At 36.4% G+C, this 21,880-nt stretch overlaps 1 protein-coding gene across 1 annotated transcript in view; it reads right to left on the reverse strand.

Annotated features, from left to right (window-relative positions):
• TYR (tyrosinase) overlaps window positions 1–21,880 on the reverse strand; it is a 105,191-nt gene that overhangs the window by 9,733 nt on the left and 73,578 nt on the right. The gene's annotated exons all lie outside the window — the stretch shown is intronic.

Consider the following 21,880-nt stretch of genomic DNA (forward strand, 5'->3'; position numbering starts at 1 on the left):
AACAATTAAGAGATTAAAAAGATTAAGAACAAAGTAGAAACTTAACCTATGGAAGAATTTATAGTGTATCATTAAAAGTGTGACAAAGAGAATGGCTTTGTATTATCAGGCTATATAATAGAGGGAAGGACACAAGACCTAAAGTCAGAGAACTCCCCTCAAGGCCTAGCTCTGTGTTTTAAAAGCTGTATATCTCTAAGCAAATCACTAAAGTTCTTGGAGATCTAGCCTCTTCGTCCTTAAATGAAAGCAGTAATGTTTGCCCTATTTCCAAAGGGATTATCCAATGTGATAATATTTACGGAAGTACTAAATAACTAAGCTATTGTTACTTAGCTATAAAACTTGTGCCAGGAGATAAAAAGTTAGTGCATTGTCCTGGCGATGGCGTCTAAAAAGGAAAGTAATAATGCTTCAAACAAACAAAAATTGAAAAAAAAAATGGAAATAAAGAAGAAAACAATGATGCAGAATGGCAGTTCATTTTTTCCACACTGGAAAATAGTTCTATTTGTTTAGAGTATCTGGACTTCAAATGCTAGTTGTGGTTAAAGTTGGCTTTTAATTGTGAATTAACCAAGGGATCAGCAGGTCACTGATAAATACTGAAAATCTGGTCCACAAATACCAAATGATCTCTAAATAGCTCAACTACTAAATAAGTTTATTCAGTATTTATTATGCGTCAAAGTTTGGAGCAGCAAGAGCCTACATAAAAAACTGAGTCCCATGGGTTATGACAAGGGAAATTTGTAAAAGTTTCTTAATTTGTTTGATTTTCCTTTTCTTCATCTGTGAAATGGGAATAATATTTATGGATTAATTAGTATAACATAAGTAAGATGTACATTTAATTGCTTAACAAATGGTAAGTAGAAACCATCATCATCCTCATCCCCTTCTTCCTCTTCTCCCTCCTCCTCATTATTAACTTTATACTGGAAGAACTTTACAATTAGCAAGAGACCTGAGACATACTATAACAGAAATGCCAAAGCCATGTACATTTGAGCTGGGTCTTTTTAAGAAAGGTTATGATTCTGACAGGCAGGAATGAAAAAGGAGAAGATATGGGAAGATTGGCTTTTCTGTGTGTGCCTTCTCAACTAAAGAAATTTGGAATTGGCTTAACGAATAAGGCCCAAATTCTATTCAAGACCTAAAATTTTATGAATCAGCTTTTTTTTTGTTTTAAATTCTGCAGTTTTTTCCTTGCATGAAAGCATTACTTATTCATTATTTACAATTCAGAAAACATAAATGGGCAAAAATGAGAGAAGAAAAAAATTCATATAATTGCTTCGTATTTTGTTGTATCTAGTTTATAAAATGTGCATATATGTACATATATATTTTAACAAAAAATAGAATTGTATTATAACATTTTAAAAGGTATTTTATTTGTATTAAGCAATATTTAATGTTTAAACAATATTTAAACACGCTTACACAATGTTTACCTGCTTTTCAACTGGCAAATCTATTTTTTTTTTTTTAATGAGAAGGAGGCTTTTTGATCCAATTAATCTCTCCCCCATCCCTATTAAACTTTGATTGCAAAAGAGCCCAATATCCAATGAGCTACCAGGTAAGGGCTTGAGGCAAAAATTGTGCCTTTTGTTAATTGAGAAAAATTACTACTGTAGTTCAGCTTATAAACTTTTTTTTTCCTGCCAAGAAATAAAAATTCTTCACTAGGTAGGACAAGGACATCAATTCTTAGCACCAAAAGATTTAATGGATAAAACCATTAATGTGCTCACCCACCTTATCAACCTTTTAAAATGAAGGTATTAATCTCGATTAGATTCTTCATCGGTGGTACTCATCTTCAGTTCATTTCACCAAACCATGTCTAAAATGACTCACATTGGAATTCTGATGCTTAGGTTAGATAATCACACTGCCATTTTCAGAAGACCTTATCTTCCTACCAAAGATTTATATCAACTATATCTAGAAAGTTTTCTAGAATTAGGAAAAGGTACAGATGATCATGGATACAAACAAGAAAGGATATGTTTTATGTATAAAAGTAACATGAGATTTCTGGTTTCAAGTCTGACATGTAAAAACCCTGGGCACTCCCATCCTCTTGTCTAGCAAGAAAAAGCTAGACAAGTGGAAAATCCATAACTTTTCTTGGCCCATGAGAGAATGAAGTCACTGGACAAACTGTCACCCCAAAGCTGCATAGACGACTGCAGAGAAGTACCATTATGAAATAAGCCCTCAGCCTTCTCCATAACAAACCTGTTTAATTCAGAAGAAATGACGACCAAAGGCCTATCCCAGCTAGAGGAAGGGGATTCCAGCTTTTCTGTCTCATTTAAGGGGAAATAAAACATAGGCTACATTGGCCAGGGTTTCAAGGAATAAATTGGGAATGCTGTAACCAAAGAAACAGGAAACAGGGAAAGAAAAGCTATACCATTGGAGAAACACTCATGAAGGTCACAGCCCCAAGACACTGGCCAAGTAAAAGATTGATTTTAATCACGATATTTTAGAACACAACCTATGCTCCCACCTTAATACTTTACCATGAATCAACAGAGCTCCAGTATCATGACAGAGATTACAGCTTAAAGAGCTACAAGACAGACAGTATCTGAGGAATAGTATACAGGAAAGCCCAAACTCAAGAGTGAGGACAAGAACGAAGACCTATGGAAATTTAAAGCCTCCAGCACCTACAGCTGCAGTTAAACACAGCTCAACTCCTTGCCAGATTAACATAAATCCTTACATTAAAGGCCTGTCTACCTCAGTTCCTATCACTCAATAAAATATATCTTTCAATAAAAAATTACAGCATGCCAAAAGGCAAGAAAATAACAACCTGAAGAGACAAAGCAATCAAAGCAAAGTAAACCCTAACTGAGATATGAGGTAGGTATTGGAATTATCACATAGGGAATTTAAATAGTTATGAATAATATATTAAGGGCTGTAACAAGACAAGTAACGGACATGCAAGAACAGATGGATGGTGAAGCAGAGAGGTGGAAAGACTCTAAGGAAGATTCACAGGAAATTCTAGAAAAAAAAACAATGTAACAGAAAGGAAGAATGCCTTTTAATGTGCTCATCAATGGAGTTGACACGGCTAAAGAAAGAATCAGTGAGCTTGAAGATAGAAACTTCCCAAACTAGAATGCAAACTGAAAAAAAAGAATGGGGAAAAAATCAACAGCTGTGTGATCATTTCAAAGAGGTAACATGCATGCAATTGGAATAACAGAAGGAAAATAAAAAGTGAATAGAGCAGAAGAAATATTCTTCAATAAAAGGAACCAGAGGAACCCACTGATATCACTCCCAGTGGCCAAAACTGGAAAAATTTCAGCCACAGAATAAATAAAGTAGTATTAGGTTATAACCCAAGGTATAAAATAAATATAGGTGACTCCATGATGATATAAATTAATGAATACATAATTTATATCATGTATGAATACATGAATACATAATTTATATCATGGGGAAATACATAAGTCTACCATGCAGAAAAATTTTGAATAATTAAAATAGATACACTGAATACATAATGCAGGTGGCATATAATTCCTTAAGTAAGTTTATATAATAGTCATCTAGTATACCTGCAAAATATTCTTGAGATAAACATGAAATATATGTTTACAAGGCATGTAATGCAACTGAAAGTATATTTTATCTATCAATAAACCTCTAGTATACTGAACATAAAACAAAACAAAACGAAGTTTGAAAACCTGTCACAGACAAGAGGAGCCTAAGAGACATGATGATTAAATATAATGCGGTGCCCTATGTGGGATCCGGAAACAAAAAAATATATATTAAATAACTATTAAGTAATCTTAATAAAGTATGGACTTTGGTTAATAATGGATCAATATTATTTCACTAATTGTGACAAATATTCCATACTAATGTAAGATATTAAAAATAGGGGAAAATAGATGAGGAGTATAGTTGAACTTTGTTCTATCTTTGTAACATTTTTTATAAATAGAAAACTATTTTAAAACAAGAGTTTATTTTTTAAAAATACAACTAACAAGAAAACCTTAATGTAGATGGATATTTAGGAACAGATTTACTTTAGTACCACCACCACAGCAACAAAAAAGTAACATATACCTGTATAATAGAAGACTTCTTCATTCATTTATTCATCTATTTTAGAGAGAGATGAATATGTATATTTTGAGCATCTATAACAAACTGACTCTGTGCAGGGTATAAAATTCCCCAAATTACTTCGGGTGAAGTTCTCCATCCTTGTGGTATTTAGAGTCTAGGGGTGGAGATAGATATTAACCAGTAATTTAAAAAATAAATCGATAATTACAGACTGGAAAATAGTATGAAGCAGGCCACATGGTAACAAGATTTAATGAGGAGACCTCATTTGGTCTTTAGTCTCTGGGAAAGCCTTTGATAGTCTGTTAACCAAGAGCTGAAGAATGCATATTTAGAGAAATGGTGGACTGTTTCTCAAGACTAGAAGGGGATTTGCCAAGGACTTTTAGTGAAAAGTACATAGCAAGTCCCAGGCACTGGCTGATATGTATATGGAGAGGAGGGAGACAATAGTTTGCGATCAGGTTAGAGAGGTAAGTGGGGAGCAAATCATGAAGAGCAGTAGAAGGCATGTGAGAAATATTTGTATTTTTTCCTATGAGTGGCAAGAAGTCACTGTTTGTATGTGTGTGGGGGCAGGGGTAGGTATAACATGAACAGATTGTCATTTAAAATTTTTTTAAAAAATTTTTATTCATTTTTGAGAGACAAGAAACAGACAAAATGTGAGTGGGGGAGGCTCAGAGAGAGAGAGTTAGGCACAGAATCTGAAACAGGCTCCAGGCTCTGAGCTATTAGCACAGAGCCTGATGCAGGGCTTGAACCCATGAACCATGAGATCATTACCTGAGCCAAAGTTGGTCCCTTAACCGACTGAGCCACCCAGGCGCCCCCCGCCCTTTTTTTTTTTTTTTTTTTAAAGATTGTACAGATTGCATTCTGGACAAGGGGCTAAAAGATAGTACCAGTTGATGTGTAGGGAACAAGGAATGAAATCACAGAGAAAATGATGTGTAGGCAAAAAGATGGTGTGTGACTATCCAAGTAGGTATACTGAGTGATGAGGTGTCATAGAAGACTCCAAGTTTTCTGGCTTATTCTGCAAGAGAAAATGTTTTTAAAAAATTGTTTAATGTGGGGCATTGGGGTGGCTCAGTCGGTTAAGTGTCTGACTTGGGCTCAAGTCATGATCTTGCCTTTTGTGGGTTTGATCCCTGCATTGGGCTCTGTGCTGACAGCTCAGAGCCTGGAGCCTGCTTCGGATTCTGTGTCTCCTTCTCTCTGTCTCTCTGTCTCTCTCAAAAATAAATAAACATTAAACAATTTTTTTTAATGTTTATTTATTTTTGAGAGAGAGAGAAAGAGGGAGGGGCAAAGAGACAAGGAGAGGGAGAATCCCAAGCAGTCTCCATACTGTCAGCGCAGAGCTGGATGAAGGCTTGATCTCATGAACTGTGAGATCATGACCTGAGCTGAAATCAAGAATCAGATGCTTACCTGATTGAGCCAATCAGGTACCCCAGGACAAAATATTTTTTATTCCCAAGGATGTAGTCAACTGGAGAGAAAGTGTGGCATGAGGAAGAAATATTAGTATTATGATTTTTGATGTACTGTGCTTGAAGATATTTTTGAAACGTTCTAAAGGAGATGTCAGGTGGACAGCTGGATATTTGGGTCTGGATTTCAGAGTAAGATTTACTCTGGAAATATAAACTGAGAGGCCATCAGCTTGTGTTAATAAGTGAAGTTATGGGAGTATGAAACAATGGAAAGATCAAAGAATCTGGGGTTATTTTTCTCAAGTGTCATCTTTCTGGAAGGCCAGGACAGATGCAGTGATCATCACACTGTCTGTGAGAACCACTGCTTGAGATGCCTCAAGCAAGCCAGTCAAAACTCTAGTCTGGAGGGGGGAACAAATACACCCAGTCTGTGGTACTATGTTATGGGAGCCCTGGCAAACCAATAGGTAATAGTACTCACCTAAAGCGATTCTTATAAATACTAAGTATGTTGAAATATGCAAAACAACTTCAAATGATGTATAGAAGAAGTATTGCTGCTATTGATATTAAAACTGTAATTACTCTGTTTCTGAATTTTCCTTCCAAGGATTTCCTAAGAACTTAAGTTTCCTTAAAATTTATTGTCTACTACATCATTTGCTCCTGCAAGACTTAGGTCAAATGCTACTTCTCTTAAAACAGCGATCAGACTTAACGTTTCTCTCCTTTGATTATTAAATTTATCAAGTTGTAATTATTTGATTATGTGTCACTCTCTAGCAATATAAGGAGAAACTCACTGAAAGCTATGATGTTGTCTTGTTGATCATTGTACACTAAATGTCCATCATAGTGCCTATCTAACAAGCGGGCTGGGTATGTGTAGTCCAAAAATATGTGAAATTTAGTGGGAATTGTATAGTTTTCTTGGGAGAGAATCCAATTTTTTAAAATCAAAATCTCAAAAGGAATGTGAATTAAATATGTGAAGAATCACTTATTTAGTGGTTAGAGGTTAGAGCTGAGAAAAGGAGGAATCTAAGAGATGCTAATCGTTTTGAGTTGGATGTTTCTGTAGGTGGTGCTATTCAATGATCAACATCAGTTAACACAGTATCTAACATGTAATAACCATTGTGTTAGGTGCTGGGAATATAAAGTCAAATGGGGAGTCTCATCTTCAAAAGAGTTGCACTCTAATCAATCACTCAGCACAGTATGGTTGGAGTGACATGGGAGAAACAGGGCCATTAACGTCTTGGGAGAACAAAGAAAGAGGAGACAGCATCTGATTTGGAAGAGGATGGCGGATGTATTAGAGTTCCCTGGAAAAAAGAGAACCAACAGGGTGTGTGTGTGTGTGTGTGTGTGTGTGTGTGTATACACAGACAAACACAGAGAGAAAGAGACAGACAAAAAGAGAGACACAGAGAAAAATAGAGGCAGATACAGTAACAGAGAGAGAGACAGAGAAAGAGAGAGAGTCTCATATGATTGTAGAAACTTGGCAAATCCAAAATCTTCAGGGTAGGCAGACAGGCCAGAGACTGAGGCAAGAGACACAGTTAAAGTCCAAAGTCAGTCTGCTAGCACAATTTATTCTTGCTCAAGGAGGTCACTTTTTCCCTATGAAGGCCTTCAACTGGTTTGAATGAGGCCTACCCACATTATGGAGAGTAATCTGCTTTACTTGAAGTCTACCAGAGTAAATATTAATATCATCTTTAAAAATACCTTCAAAGAAACGTCTAGAATGTTTGACCAAATGGTTGGGTACCATGGCCTAACTAAGTTGACACATAAAATTAACCATCACTCGCACCTAACTTTTGAAAAATGAATAGCACAAGTTTGGGCAAAGTAATAAATGGGAAAGGGCACTTTAGGAAAGAATAAAGCACAAGCATGAAGAAATGGGGGTATCCTTTTGGGGCCCTGCAAGCAGTTGAAAAGGTCTGGAAGGAAGGATGTGTGTGGGTACATGTAGCTAAACCAAAACTACATATAGGGCCTTTCTACTTATTAAGAAAGGCAGAAAGTCTGAATGAGAAGCCATTGGGGGATTTTAAGCAAGGAATTGACATAACCATGTTTAATTAATGCATAATTAAATGAATCAGTGGCTGACTTTGGGGGCCCAAAGGAAGTAACCAGGTAATAGTCACATGACTTGCTTACACTGAGGCCCCTGTTAAAATCTTGGATCCTCTCTCTGGGTTTGAAAGAACAGTATCCCAGAGATTCTTTTCTTCATGCACCTGCCTAACAATAGAACTCATTGAAGGAGTATTTAGAAAGTTTTACTGAAAAATCACACTTTTAAAAGAAGTGGACACTTTAAGAGCATAGATTGTCAGGGATGCGTAGCTGCAAGTGAAAAAAGCCTGTTCCACAGCTAAGAAATTCAACTGGGGCTAACTGCAATTTTAAATACATGCCCCACAACTTCTTAGCTTAGTTGAGAAAAGGGCAGACAAGTCCTTGGGGCATGTGTAAGGGAGTGAAAAACAGATTAAAATCACTTAAGCGAATGATGAAATTTGAAGGGATTTTAGTGTAAGAACCAAAATATTGGTGATAACGAACCAAAAAGAACCAAAAAGCTAGAAGTCTAAGAAAGGCTGTTTGAGAGGTTGTTTTTTCTTTTTCCCATAAATATTTAAGGGTGTCATTAGGTGACAAGCCCCCTGCTATGATCAGTTTTGAGAGAGGATTGAAAGCAAGTTGCCATTTTCCCCGTGTGACTGTAATGTGCATCCGGGAGTGAGAGCCACTGCACTAGGCAGAAGTTACACCCAGGATGAATGAGTCAGGCTGCACTCACAGGCCATGGCTGTTCAGAGTGGTCCCTAAGAAGTATTCGGAAGGGCCAGTCCTCCCACACAATGGGGCAGGCTTTTCATTTGGCTTTCAATGGATATTACTGATTGACTTCCAGATTCTCAGAGCTCTTCCCAGGGAATTGGTGGCATTACAGCTTCTCTTGCCTCTTCACTAAATTGCCTATTTATTTATTCACTAAATATTGTATTAATTGTAATTATTGTATTAATGTTCATATTGTATTAATATTAGTATCTTATACCCACTACTTGCCAAGCTCCAAGGATGGTCTATCAGAATGATCCCTCTCCTCATGGATCTTACTCCATGTTGCAATAAAGAGATTTGTAAAATTTCAACAGCAATGATGCTGTTGGAGGCGTGTGTATAAAACCTATAGGCTTGCAACAGGAGCAAGGAACTGTTGGGAGTCCAGGAAAGCTTCACAGCAGGGATGGTATGGAAACTGGATGAATAGATTACCCTGGAGGCTTTGCATTCAAAGCAGAGACCTACAGGGAGCCTGGGCACTGATGTAATTGAAAACTGAAAATGGCTTTTTGGTGTGTGGGAGTAGAATGTAGAGTGGTGCAGGATTAATAAGGAGTGAGACCAGAAAGGTGAGAAGGGTCAGGTTGTGAAAGGCCTACCCAGGGCACAGGGGGAGATGGAAGGAGTTTAGATTGATCCTGAGAGTTAACTTGCTACCTAAGCACTTTAGGTAAGGAGTGACTATGATTGAATTTGAATTTTAGAAATATTATAGTGGATATGTGTATTAGTATATATTATACTAAATAACAATAAGTCAACATATATGACTCCCATCTACTGGAGATCATAATGTATTGGCGGACCAACAGTGCATAAGACAACTTCTATTTATGCAGACAGCTATGACTTTTCTTAAGAGATCTATGTTGCCCCTGTTCCTTACAAAATATCTCTTCATTTCACACCAACTTTTCCATTACTTCCTACTATTCTTTATTATAATGATACTTTGGAGGCTCGTAAAATAATGGGGAAAAAACCCAATCAATTCAGTAATCATTCCCATTTATTAAGTGTTAACATATCTGGCATGCTGCTGGGGATTTTAATAAACATTATATTATTTCTCCAACAATACTGCTAGAGAGGATTAGTAATACTAACAGTCATGAGAATTAGCTTATGCAACACTTACTGTATGCCAGGCACTGCTTGAGGTACTCCTCATATAGGAACTCATCTAATTCACAAAACAATCCTATGAGGAATGTTCAGTTCCTCAATTATCCCTATTCACAGATGGGAAAACTAAAGCATAAAGAGGATAAGACTCATGCCCATGGTTACACAGCTAGTAGGTGGCAGGTGGCAGAACAAGGCTTCAAAGCCAGGCAACCTCCCTGCAGTACAGGTTCTTGGCCTTAAGAAAACATTGCCTCACCACGGTGTTCACAAGAAAACACACAAAAACTGAGCAAACAAGCAAAAAGGAGTTTAAATAACTTCTTCAATTCATTTGGTTAATAAATGGAGCAGCAGGAATCAAACTCAGGTTTGCTCCACTTGGCATTTTCCAACATAACAAGTTCTGTCAACTGCATGTTTTGCAAACAAACAGAGTGAACCTGCATGATTTGCCCATTTTCTAGTTTAGTCAGGAAAAGGGAAAGAATACTGGAAAAGAGCTTGTGAGTGAAAAAAACCTGTGGAATTTTGTATTAGAAATGAAAGTAGGGGGTGCCTGGGTGGCTCAGTCAGTGAAGTATCTGATCCTTGATTTCAGCCCAGGTCATGATCTTGAGGTTCGTGAGAGTGAGCCCCACATCAGGCTCTGTGCTGACAGTGCAAAGTCTGCTTGGGATTCTCTCTCTCTCTCTCTCTCTCTCTCTGTCTCTCTGCACCTCCCCTGCTCACTCTGTCTCTCTCAAAATAAAAATAAAACATTAAAAATAAATGAAAGCTTAATCTATTCACTACTAAATCCATAAAATGTAAAGTAGAGCCTGTACACAGTTGGCAAGTAATAGATATTTGATAACTGTTCCAGAAGGAGTCTAGGATCTGTCCCATGGGAATGAGAATATATAATATACATATATACTTTACAAATACATATTTAATGAATAGTTATTAAGTATCTACCCACACAGGCAAGTATAGGAAGTAACATGGTAAAGTATAAGATAAAATGTCTCAAAAGGCAGAATCCCTCCTTCCCTTAAGCAAACTTTAGGGAGGTAAGCTACTTATACCATATATATATAGTATTTTTCCTTTAGCCAAGGCTCTAGGACCTTTATCTGATGTGGACAGGTGTCTTTAAGTATTATAGAATTAAAGTCATCATTAATGGCCAGAACAGTAAAACAAGTTCAAGGTAGGCAAAATTAGTATAAGTACTGTTTGACTAACCCAGCATTGCTGTCGTGAGCACCAGACAATACTCTGTGGTTTCCAATCTTCTCTCTAAATTGTGTTTTTAATACCATGTCTCTAGGCCCTAGGCATCTACTTTTGATGTGGTGTTAACAGCCTCACTACTTTCCCCCAATCATGACAGATTTTACCTGCTTCTGAGGGTTACAGTGGAGAATTCACCACACATCTATTACCTGCACAGATAGAGACTCCTTTATTTGTATTGAAAGCTCTTTCCTCCAGACAAAAGGATTATTACTACCATTTTGGCATCTGGCCCTTCAGATGCACCTCTAACGCTTTCAGCCTCACAAGGAATTGGTATTGTTTGATGGAAATTCAGAGAAGTTATGGAATTATTTCTTGACCTAATAACCTACCTCACGGCCTAAAGATCCCTGCGTTCTATAATTCCATTAATCAATTCTTACCACTCCTCAACTGGAATAGGATATCTTTTATTTTCCTTGTAGGCTCTATGAGTCCTTGTTAATAAAAATCACTAAGAACCTCATTCTTCCCCTTGGATCATTAATAGGACATGAGCCAATTCTTCAATACTCATACCTGGCCTATTATCTCCTGGGTTTCTGTCTCTTTTCCAGAACATTTAGTGAAAAAAAAAAAAAAAAAGGAATACATTCATTTGGTGCATATGGATTAAAAAAAAGGCATAGTGAGAAGAATGGACAGACAGGAACAAAACACCAAAAATCTATGGGTATTAGCATAAGGCGTTTGAATTTATTCCATAGGCAATAAGAGTCACTGCTGCCACTTGAGAAGGTGAATGATGTGAAAAAATGGTTGTGCATAGAGAGATGTATATGGAAGTGTTGCCCAAGATAGATTTTTGTTGGAGAGATTAGAGGCAAGGGACCAACAGCACACATGGGTAGCTAAGTAACGAGGGCCTAAACTAACAATGTAAGAGAAACTGAAGGTAATGTCTGTAAATGAAACAAGAAAACAAAGAAGGTCACAAATGTTTGAACACCAGGAATGCCATCTGGCAGAAGAAAAATTCAGTATGAGCTCAAATGCTTCTTTCCAGTGAACAGCAAATATTCCGTGTATGCCTAAGAATATTTATGATGTACAATTATAGAAACATACGGAACACAAATTCACAAATAATTTATGGAGCAATAATAGTGATATCATTGGAAATTTAGATGAGAAAAATTATAATGTGTTCAAGTCTAGCCTAATGAACAAAGAAGATAATGTAAAACATCCTTCAGAAAGCAAATTCAACCGAAGCTGAAAACCTGACATCTTAATCACGACAAATGATTCTGACTGGTAGAAGATAGAGCTCATGAAAAGAATCAAAGACTGAAAAAAAAAAGATTATTTTCCGTGTATATTTCCCCAAAGTGATAGTTATATACCCATCTAACCCCTTTTATTCTTTCTGTAGTAAAAAATCTTTATCTGCCATTATTTTCAAGTCTCTTTTCTACTCCAGTTTTCTATTCAATTGGGAAAAAATGGCAAATGTATTTCTTAAAAAGATGAGTAATCTGAGTGTCACCCAATCTGGTCAAAAATATAAATTGTCACGTTAGGCAAAGGAGAAATCTGTTATTCTGTTTGTATTGGGTCTTTGTTAAGGGAGGAGAGTAAACACGAAAGGAAGAATCCCCATACTCTGTGCTAAGGAAAGATCTATAGAAAGGTGAGACATTAGTAAAACCCCTTCAGAAAACAATGAACAACTGAGGGTAGAAGATCAAAGGAGCAAACAGACAATCTCAGGAAGAGTGGGGGTCGAAACCAAGGAGTTTATGGCAGTAGGTACTTTGGAATCTCTCAAAATGTCCCAATTTGTTATCACTTATTACCTGTTTACCCCCAAGTGATTAGAAGTAGAATTTAAGAAATGAGAAGGATGCTGTTAGGGCACTTCAAGGGAAACAGGAGCCATGAATATCATTCCAATCCACAGCCACATGGCAGAGAGAGGGAGAAAGAGAGAGATTGAGCGAGCGTGTGCAATTCTGAAAGACAGAACAGACATGGCAGCCATATTTGCAAACCTTTCCATGGGCCCAGCTGACAACCCCTCTCTTCTCAAAGGCCAGAGTAATGAATTTCCTGTTTGAAGGCTTTCCCTCAACTCTATATACTTCTAGACAGTGAGGATTAGTAATTCCATTTATCCTTCGTGTCCCAAATTCTTGGGATTTCCTTGTTTCCTTTTCAAAGTTGAACTTGCCTGTGTCAGTGAGGTTTTATCATTTTTTCTTTGTGTCCAAAATGTTTGAGAATCTCTAGCTATTAAGAAAATATTACTGGATCTAATCACTCAACAAATACAAGAATTTCTCAGAGATTTGATTACCTCATTAATGCATTTTCACTCAAAACTGATGTAGAGATCAGTGAAGCTTGAAAAAAAATATGCACTAAACACATAAATATCGTTTACTGGGGACTCATATGAGGGAGAAGGGAGGAAAAGTGTATTTGATTGTTTTTTTTTTTTTTTTAAAGCAACAGAAAGAAAATGGCATTTCAGAAAAAGGCTCTTCCTGAGAAAGGAGACGTAAGGCTTCATAGAGGTAGAAATCATATGTTATGCACATATTGATATGACACATATTAGGACCTGAAAGAATTGTGTCATCTAACCAGGAGTTGGTAAATGGGTAGCCTAGAGTCACAGCAGTGTTTGACGCTTTGCCATCCAGATGGGCTCACTCACGATTAGAGCAGTTCTACCTGTATCTGTTTTACATATAGAAGTGCTGTTGTTTAATTAGAAAAATCATTAAAAATAAAAGGATTCTGTATTTCCACTGCTTGAGGGGCAGTAGGTGAGGCTCCGTGGACCTGGTTCACGAAACAAACATAACTGGTGAAAATTATGAAAAATAATCCCAACAATTTAAAATTTCTGGAAAGTTTTAAATAAAGAAACATTTATTCAAGAAAATCTCCTGTTTTATAACTGGAAGTTTTTACCTCCTACTCCCCTTTATCTATTTAGCACCCTCTCCTCTGGCAGCCACCAGTTTTTCCTCTGTATTTAGGAGTCTGCTTCTGGTTTTTGGTTTGTTTGTTGGTTTGTTTGTTTGTTCATTTATTTTGTTTTATAGATTCCCCATATGAGTTAGATCTTATGGTATGTGTCTTTCTCTATTTGACTTATTTCACACAGTATCATACACTCTGGCATTTAAATCATGGCCCTTTGACTTGTCACGCAACAGATTGCTTTGAATCTATTGATTTATTTGCAGACTGCTGACATGTTAACAGTAAGTCTCCCAATTCAGGAACAGGGATATCTTTCTGTTTATACAGATTTTAATTAATTTCATCCAACCAAGGTTTGTAGTTTGCAGTGTACAAGTCTTGTATTATATTCTTTTTGATGGTACTGCAAATGGAATTATTTTCTTAATTTCACTTTTGGATTGTTTATTGCTAGTATATAGAAATACAATATTTTTATATGTTGATTTTGTATCTTGCAACTTTGCTGAACTCTTTCATTAGCTCTACCCCCAATTTTTCTTTCTTTATAGATTCTTTATGGTTTTCTATATAAAAGATCATGCCATCTGCACATACAGGTAGTTTTACTTCCTTTCCAGTTTGGACAACTTTTATTCTTTTTCTTGCCTAATGGCCCTGGCTAAAACTGCCAGTATAATGCTAAATAGAAGGGGCAAGAGTGGGGCCTTGTGTGTCTAAGTCACTTGAGCGTCTCACTCTTGATTTCAGCTCACAGTTTGTGGGTTCAAGCCCTGTGTTGGGGTCTGTGCTGATGGCTCAGAGCCTGGAGCCTGCTTCGGATTCTGTGTCTCCCTCTCTCTCTGCCCCTCCCCTGCTCATGCTTTCTTTCTCTCTCAAAAATAAATAAATGTTAAAAAAAAAAAAAAAGAAGTGGCAAGAGCAAACAAACTTGTCTTGTTCCCAAACTTAGGGGAAATGATTTCAGTTTTTAACCATTAAGTGTACATTTTCATAGATATTCTTCATCAAATTGAGAAAGTTTCCTTTTATTCCTAGTTTCATAAGTGTTTATTTTTTCATGAAAGAATGTTGGCTTTTGATGCATTTATTGAAATAATCATGTGTTTTTTCCCTTTCATGATATTAATATGTTGGACTAACCTTGCATCTCCAGAATAAATCCCATGTGGCCATGGTCTAAACCTTATAAGATAGTGTTGGACTTTTTTTCCAGGATTTTATTGAGGATTTTTCATTTATATTTGTAATATAAATTCTGCAGTTTATAATTCTAAGTTTTGGGGTGCCTGGGTGGCTCAATCTGTTGAGTGTCTGACTCTTGATTTCAGTTCAGAGCATGATCCCAGGGTCATGGGATCAAACCTCGCATAATATTCTTAAGATTCTCTCTCTTTCTCTCTCCCTCTGCCCCTCTCCCCCAATGGTGCTTTCTCTCTAAAATAATAATGATAATAATAATAATTCTGCAGTTTTCTCTTCTGCGATTGCTTTGTCTGGTTTTGCTATCAGGGTAATACTGGCCTCACAGAATAAATTAGGAAATGTTTCCTCATTTTTGGAAGACTTAGATTGGTTTAGTTCTTCTTTAAATGCTTGGTGAATTCATGAGTTAAGCCATTTGATCCTGAAACTTTCTTTGTTGGATTTATTTTTAATTTTTAATTTTTTTGATGTTTACTTATTTTGAGAAAGAGAGCACATGAACCAGTGGGGGAAGGGCAAAGAGAGAAGGAGAGAGAGAATCCCAAGCAGGCTGCGCATTGTCAGCACAGAGCCAGATGCAAAGCTTGTTCCCACAAACCATGAGATCGTGACCTAAGACAAAATCAAGAGTTGGATGCATAACTGACTGAACAACCCAGATACCCAGATTTTTTTTTTAAAAATTGCTATCCCAATATCTTTATTTGTTATAGGTCTGGTCACATTTTCTATTTCTTCTTGGGTTAGTTTTGGTAATTTATGTGTTTCTAGGAATTTGTCCATTTCTTCTAGAATGCTAATTTGTTGCTCTACAATTTGTTGTTCATAGTGTTCCCTCATAATCTATTTTTCCCTCTGCAAATTCAGTAGTAACGTCCTCTCTTTCATTCCTGATCTTATTTTTTTTAATTATATTTAAAAGTTTATTTATTTTGAGAGAGAGAGCCTGTGTGAACAGAGGAGGGGCAGAGAGAGAGAGAGAGAGAGAGAGAGAGAGAGAGAGAAGAGAATCCCAAGCAGACTCCATGTTGTCAGTGCAGAGCCCAACCAGGATCTCAAACTCTCCAACTGTGAGATCATGATCTGAGATGACATTAAAAATCAGATGTTTGGGGCGCCTGGGTGGTGCAGTCGGTTAAGCGTCCGACTTCAGCCAGGTCACGATCTCGCGGTCCGTGAGTTCGAGCCCCGCGTCAGGCTCTGGGCTGATGGCTCAGAGCCTGGAGCCTGTTTCCGATTCTGTGTCTCCCTCTCTCTCTGCCCCTCCCCCGTTCATGCTCTGTCTCTCTCTGTCCCAAAAGTAAATAAACGTTGAAAAAAAAAATTTAAAAAAATCAGATGTTTAACCAACTGAACCACCCAGGTGCTCCTCTTTCATTCCTGAATTTGGTAATTGAGTCTTCTTTATTTTTTTATTGGCCAATTTAATTAAAGGTTTATCGTTTTTATTGATCTTTCCAAAGAATCAATTTTTGTTGATTTTCTCCATTGTTTTCCTATTCTCTATAGTACTAATTCCTATTCCTATTTCCAGTCTAATTTTTATTATTTCCTCCTCCTTATTTGAGTTTAGTTTGCTCTTCCTTTTCTAATTTCTAATGTTGGTGGCTGGGTTATTAATTTGTGATATTTCTTATTTTTTAATGTGTGACTTACAACTATAAAAGCACTACTTTTCCTGCATCCCATATGTTTTTGTGTGTTTTGTTTTAATATTATTAAATATTTATTTTGAGAGAGAGAGAGAGAGAGAGAGAGAGAGAGAACGAACAAGTAGGGGAAGGACAGAGAGAGAATCGAAGCAGACTCTGAGCTATCAGTACAGAGCCTGATGCAGGGCTTGATCTCACAAACTGAGTTCATGACCTAAGCTGAAATCAAGAGTCCGATGCTTAACCAGCTGAGCCACCCAGGAGCCTCTTTTTTGTTTTAATTTAACTTTGAGTATTTTCTAATTTCTCTTGTGATGTCTTCTTTAACCCAGTGGTTATTTAGGAGTGTGTTGCTTTATTTCTATATATTTATAACATTTCCAAATCTCTATTGTTGATTTTTTATTTCTTTTTATTGTGGTTGGAGATCATACATTCTACCATTTTTATCTTTAAGAAGTTTTAAGACTCGGTGTCTAACATGGTCTAACATGTGATTGATGCTAGAGAATATTCCATGCGCACTGGGGAAGAATGTACATTTTCTGCTATTGGGTAGAATATTCAATATATGTCTGCTAGGTCTCATTGGTATATAGTATACTTAAAATCTTCTATTCTTCTCTGATGTTTGGTTTAGTTATTCTATCCATTATTGAAAGTGGGGTATTAACTATCCATTAGAGTTAAATTGTGTATTTCTCCCTTCAAGTCTGTCAGTTTGTGCTTCATGTATTTTGTTACTCTGTTCTTAGGTACATATATATTTATAATTGTCATGTCTTCTTGATTGATTGATCATTTTATTGTTATATTATGTCTTCTTTTATATCTACTAATAATTTTTATTTTAAAGTCTTTTTTTTTTTTTTGTCTGGTATTAGTAGAGCTATCCCAGGTCTCTCTTGATTATTGTTTCCATGAATTCTTTTCCTTTTATTTTCAACCTATTTGTGTCTGTGTATTTACAATGGGTTACTTTTAGACAACATATATTGAGGTCATTTTTTTTTTTATCCAGTTAGCCACATTCTGCCTTAAATTAGAGAACTCATTCTATGTGCATTTAATGTAATTACTGATAAGGAAGTCCTTACTCCTGCCATTTTGCTATTTTTTTTTTTCTATAGCTGTCTTATGTCTTTTTGTTTCTCGATTCTTTCATTGCCAACCTCTTTTATGATAAATATATTTTCTGGTTACCCTTTTAATTCCTTTGTCATTTCTTTTAGTATGCTAGCTTATGTTATTTTCTTAGTGATTGCCCTGGGGATTACTACTGACATTTACAATCTACTTCAAATTAATACCAACTTAATTTTATTTTATTTATTTTTTTAATTTAATTTAATTTTGTTATTTTTATTTAATTTTATTTTTATTTATTTTTTTATTTTATTAATTTTATTTTTTATTTTTTAAATTTTTTTAAATGTTTATTTATTTTTGAGAGAGAGACAGAGTGTGAAAAGGGGAGGGGCAGAGAGAGAGAGGGAGACACAGAATCCGAAGCAGGCTCCAGCCTCTGAGCTGTCAGCACATAGCCTGATGCAGGGCTCGAACTCACAGAGTGTGAGATCACTACCTGAGCTGAAGTTGGATGCTTAAGCAACTGAGCCACCTAGGTGCCCTTCCCTTTCATTTTTGAAGAATTATTTCATAGAATTCTTCATTCACAATAGTTTCTTTCAGCAGTTTGAATATGTCAATCCTCTGTTTTCTGGCTTTCATAGTTTCCGATGGGAAGTCAATCTTTAATTTTGTTGGAGATCCTTTTTATGTGATCGGTTACTTCTCTTGCTTTTTCTAGATTTTCTCCTTGTCTTTGGCTTTTACTATGATGTGTCTATTGGTGGATCTTTTGCATTTACGCTACTCTGAGTTTGTTGAAATACTTGTAGATATAAATTAGTGTTTTTCACCACATTCTGGAGGTTTTGGCTATTTTTTCTCAAATACTGTTTCTGCTCCCTTCTCTCTTTCTTCTGTTTCTGAGGCTTCTATTATTCATTTGTTGATATCTTTGATTGTATCCCCCAGTCTCTTAGGTTGTGTTTCTTTTTATTCTTTCTCTTTCTCTCTGTTCTTCTTTTTTAAAAGTTTATTTATTTATATTTAGAGAGGCAAGTGTGTGCAAGTGGGGGAGGGGCAGAGAGAGATAGATAGAGAGAGAGATAGAGAGAGAGAGAGAGAGAGACTTAAGCAGGCTCTGCTGCATCAGCGTGGAACCTGATGTGGAGCTCAAACTCCCAAACTGAGATCATGAACTGAACAGAAGTCAGGCACTTAACTGACTGAGCCACCCAGACACTCCTTTTTCTCTCTATTTTTCAAACGTATTAATCTCAATTGTATGATCTTCAAGTTTAATGATTATTCAGCTGGCTCAAATATGCTAAGTCTTCTCATTAATATTTTATTTCAGTTCCAAATTTCAACTCCTTTCAACTCCAAATTTTCACCTCCAAATTTCTATTTGATTCTTCTTAATTTCTATTTCTTTATTCATATTCTCTATTTAGTAAGATACTGTTCTCATACTTTCCTTTAGCTTTGTATGCATGTGTTTTTTGTTTGTTTGTTTGTTTTTAGCTCATTGCACATATTTAAAAAGTTGATTAAAGTATTTGTCTAGAAATAACATCTAGACTCCTTTGGGAACAGTTTCTATTGACTATTTTTCCCTCATTTTTGTATGGAATATACTTCCTTTTTTATTTTCATTCATTATGAATTTAAATTTAAAATACTCAACAAAATTCTACTAAACAAAATTCAGCAACATATAAAAATAATTATACACAATAAAAAAGTGAGATTTATTCCAAGAATTCAAGGTTTGTTTAACATCCAAAAAATCAATTAATATAATATACCCATGATCTCATAGCTAAAGGGTAATAGGTTTAAATGATGAGAATTGTTTTTAATAACATTAAGAGAGGTTCAGTATTACAGTAGTGAAATATATTTTAAGAGGTTCCAAATGCTTCCCTTAATACTGAGGTTTGACCAGCAGACATGTTGACAGATTAATAGAATGACAGTTTAGAGACAAAGATGTAGAGGCATAGATAAGGTGAGTCTAGGAAATTGTCCTGGCCATGGGTAGGTAAAGCCCTGGACAGGGACTCCAGGGATCTAAACACAAGCATTCAAAAGGATGTAATGGACTCTGGTTTGACTTTGGCTTACTCAAATGCATAGGCCTTGAAAACTCATTCCTTGATCCTATTTCATTTTTTTTCGATATATGAAATTTATTGTCAAATTGGTTTCCATACAACACCCAGTGCTTATCCCAAAAGGTGCCCTCCTCAATACCCATCACCCACCTGCCCCTCCCTCCCACCCCCCATCAACCCTCAGTTTGTTCTCAGTTTTTAACAGTCTCTTACGCTTTGGCTCTCTCCCACTCTAACCTCTTTTTTTTTTTTTCCTTCCCCTCCCTCATGGGTTTCTGTTAAGTTTCTCAGGATCCACATAAGACTGAAAACATATGGTATCTGTCTTTCTCTGTATGGCTTATTTCACTTAGCATCACACTCTCCAGTTCCATCCACGTTGCTACAAAGGGCCATATTTCATTCTTTCTCATTGCCATGTAGTACTCCATTGTGTATATAAACCACAATATCTTTATCCATTCATCAGTTGATAGACATTTAGGCTCTTTCCATAATTTGGCTATTGTTGAGAGTGCTGCTGTAAACATTGGGGTACAAGTGCCCCTATGCATCAGTACTCCTGTATCCCTTGGATAAATTCCTAACAGTGCTATTGCTGGGTCATAGGGTAGGTCTATTTTTAATTTTCTGAGGAATCTCCACACTGTTTTCCAAAGTGGCGGCACCAATTTGCATTCCCACCAACAGTGCAAGAGGGTTCCCGTTTCTCCACATCCTCTCCAGCATCTATAGTCTCCTGATTTGTTCATTTTGGCCACTCTGACTGGCATGAGGTGATATCTGAGTGTGGTTTTGATTTGTATTTCCCTGATGAGGAGCGACGTTGAACATCTTTTCATGTGCCTGTTGGCCATCTGGATGTCTTCTTTAGAGAAGTATGTTTGCTGCCCATTTCTTCACTGGGTTATTTGTTTTTCGGGTGTGAAGTTTGGTGAGCTCTTTATAGATTTTGGATACTAGCCCTTTGTCCGATATGTCATTTGCAAATATCTTTTCCCATTCCGTTGGTTGCCTTTTAGTTTTGTTGGTTGTTTCCTTTGCTGTGCAGAAGCTTTTTATCTTCATGAGGTCCCAGTAGTTCATTTTTGCTTTTAGTTCCCTTGCCTTTGGGGATGTGTCAAGTAAGAAATTGTTACGGCTGAGGTCAGAGAGGTCTTTTCCTGCTTTCTCCTCTAGAGTTTTGATGGTTTCCTGTCTCACATTCAGGTTCTTTATCCATTTTGAGTTTAGTTTTGTGAATGGTGTGAGAAAGTGGTTTAGTTTCAATCTTAAGCATGTTGCTGTCCAGTTCTCCCAGCACCATTTGTTAAAGAGATGGTCTTTTTTCCATTGGATTTTCTTTCCTGCTTTGTCAAAGATTAGTTGGCCATACATTTGTGGGTCTAGTTCTGGGGTTTCTATTCTGTTCCATTGGTCTATGTGTCTGCTTTTGTGCCAATACCATGCTGTCTTGATGATGACAGCTTTGTAGTAGAGGCTAAAGTCTGGGATTGTGATGCCTCCTGCTTTGGTCTTCTTCTTCAAAATTCCTTTGGCTATTCGGGGCCTTTTGTGGTTCCATATGAATTTTAGGATTGCTTGTTCTAGTTTCGAGAAGAATGCTGGTGCAATTTTGATTGGGATTGCATTGAATGTATAGATAGCTTTGGGTAGTATTGACATTTTAACAATATTTATTCTTCCAATCCATGAGCAGGGAATGTCTTTCCATTTCTTTATATCTTCTTCAGTTTCCTTCATAAGCTTTCTATAGTTTTCAGCATACAGATCTTTTACATCTTTGGTTAGATTTATTCCTAGGTATTTTATGCTTCTTGGTGCAATTGTGAATGGGATCATTTTCTTTATTTGTCTTTCTGTTGCTTCATTGTTAGTGTATAAGAATGCAACTGATTTCTGTACATTGATTTTGTATCCTGCAACTTTGCTGAATTCATGTATCAGTTCTAGCAGACTTTTGGTGGAGTCTATCGGATATTCCATGTATAATATCATGTCATCTGCAAAAAGTGAAAGCTTAACTTCATCTTTGCCA

This window comes from Lynx canadensis, chromosome D1 (genome assembly GCF_007474595.2).
Source record: "Lynx canadensis isolate LIC74 chromosome D1, mLynCan4.pri.v2, whole genome shotgun sequence".
Classification (NCBI taxonomy): Eukaryota; Metazoa; Chordata; class Mammalia; order Carnivora; family Felidae; genus Lynx; species Lynx canadensis.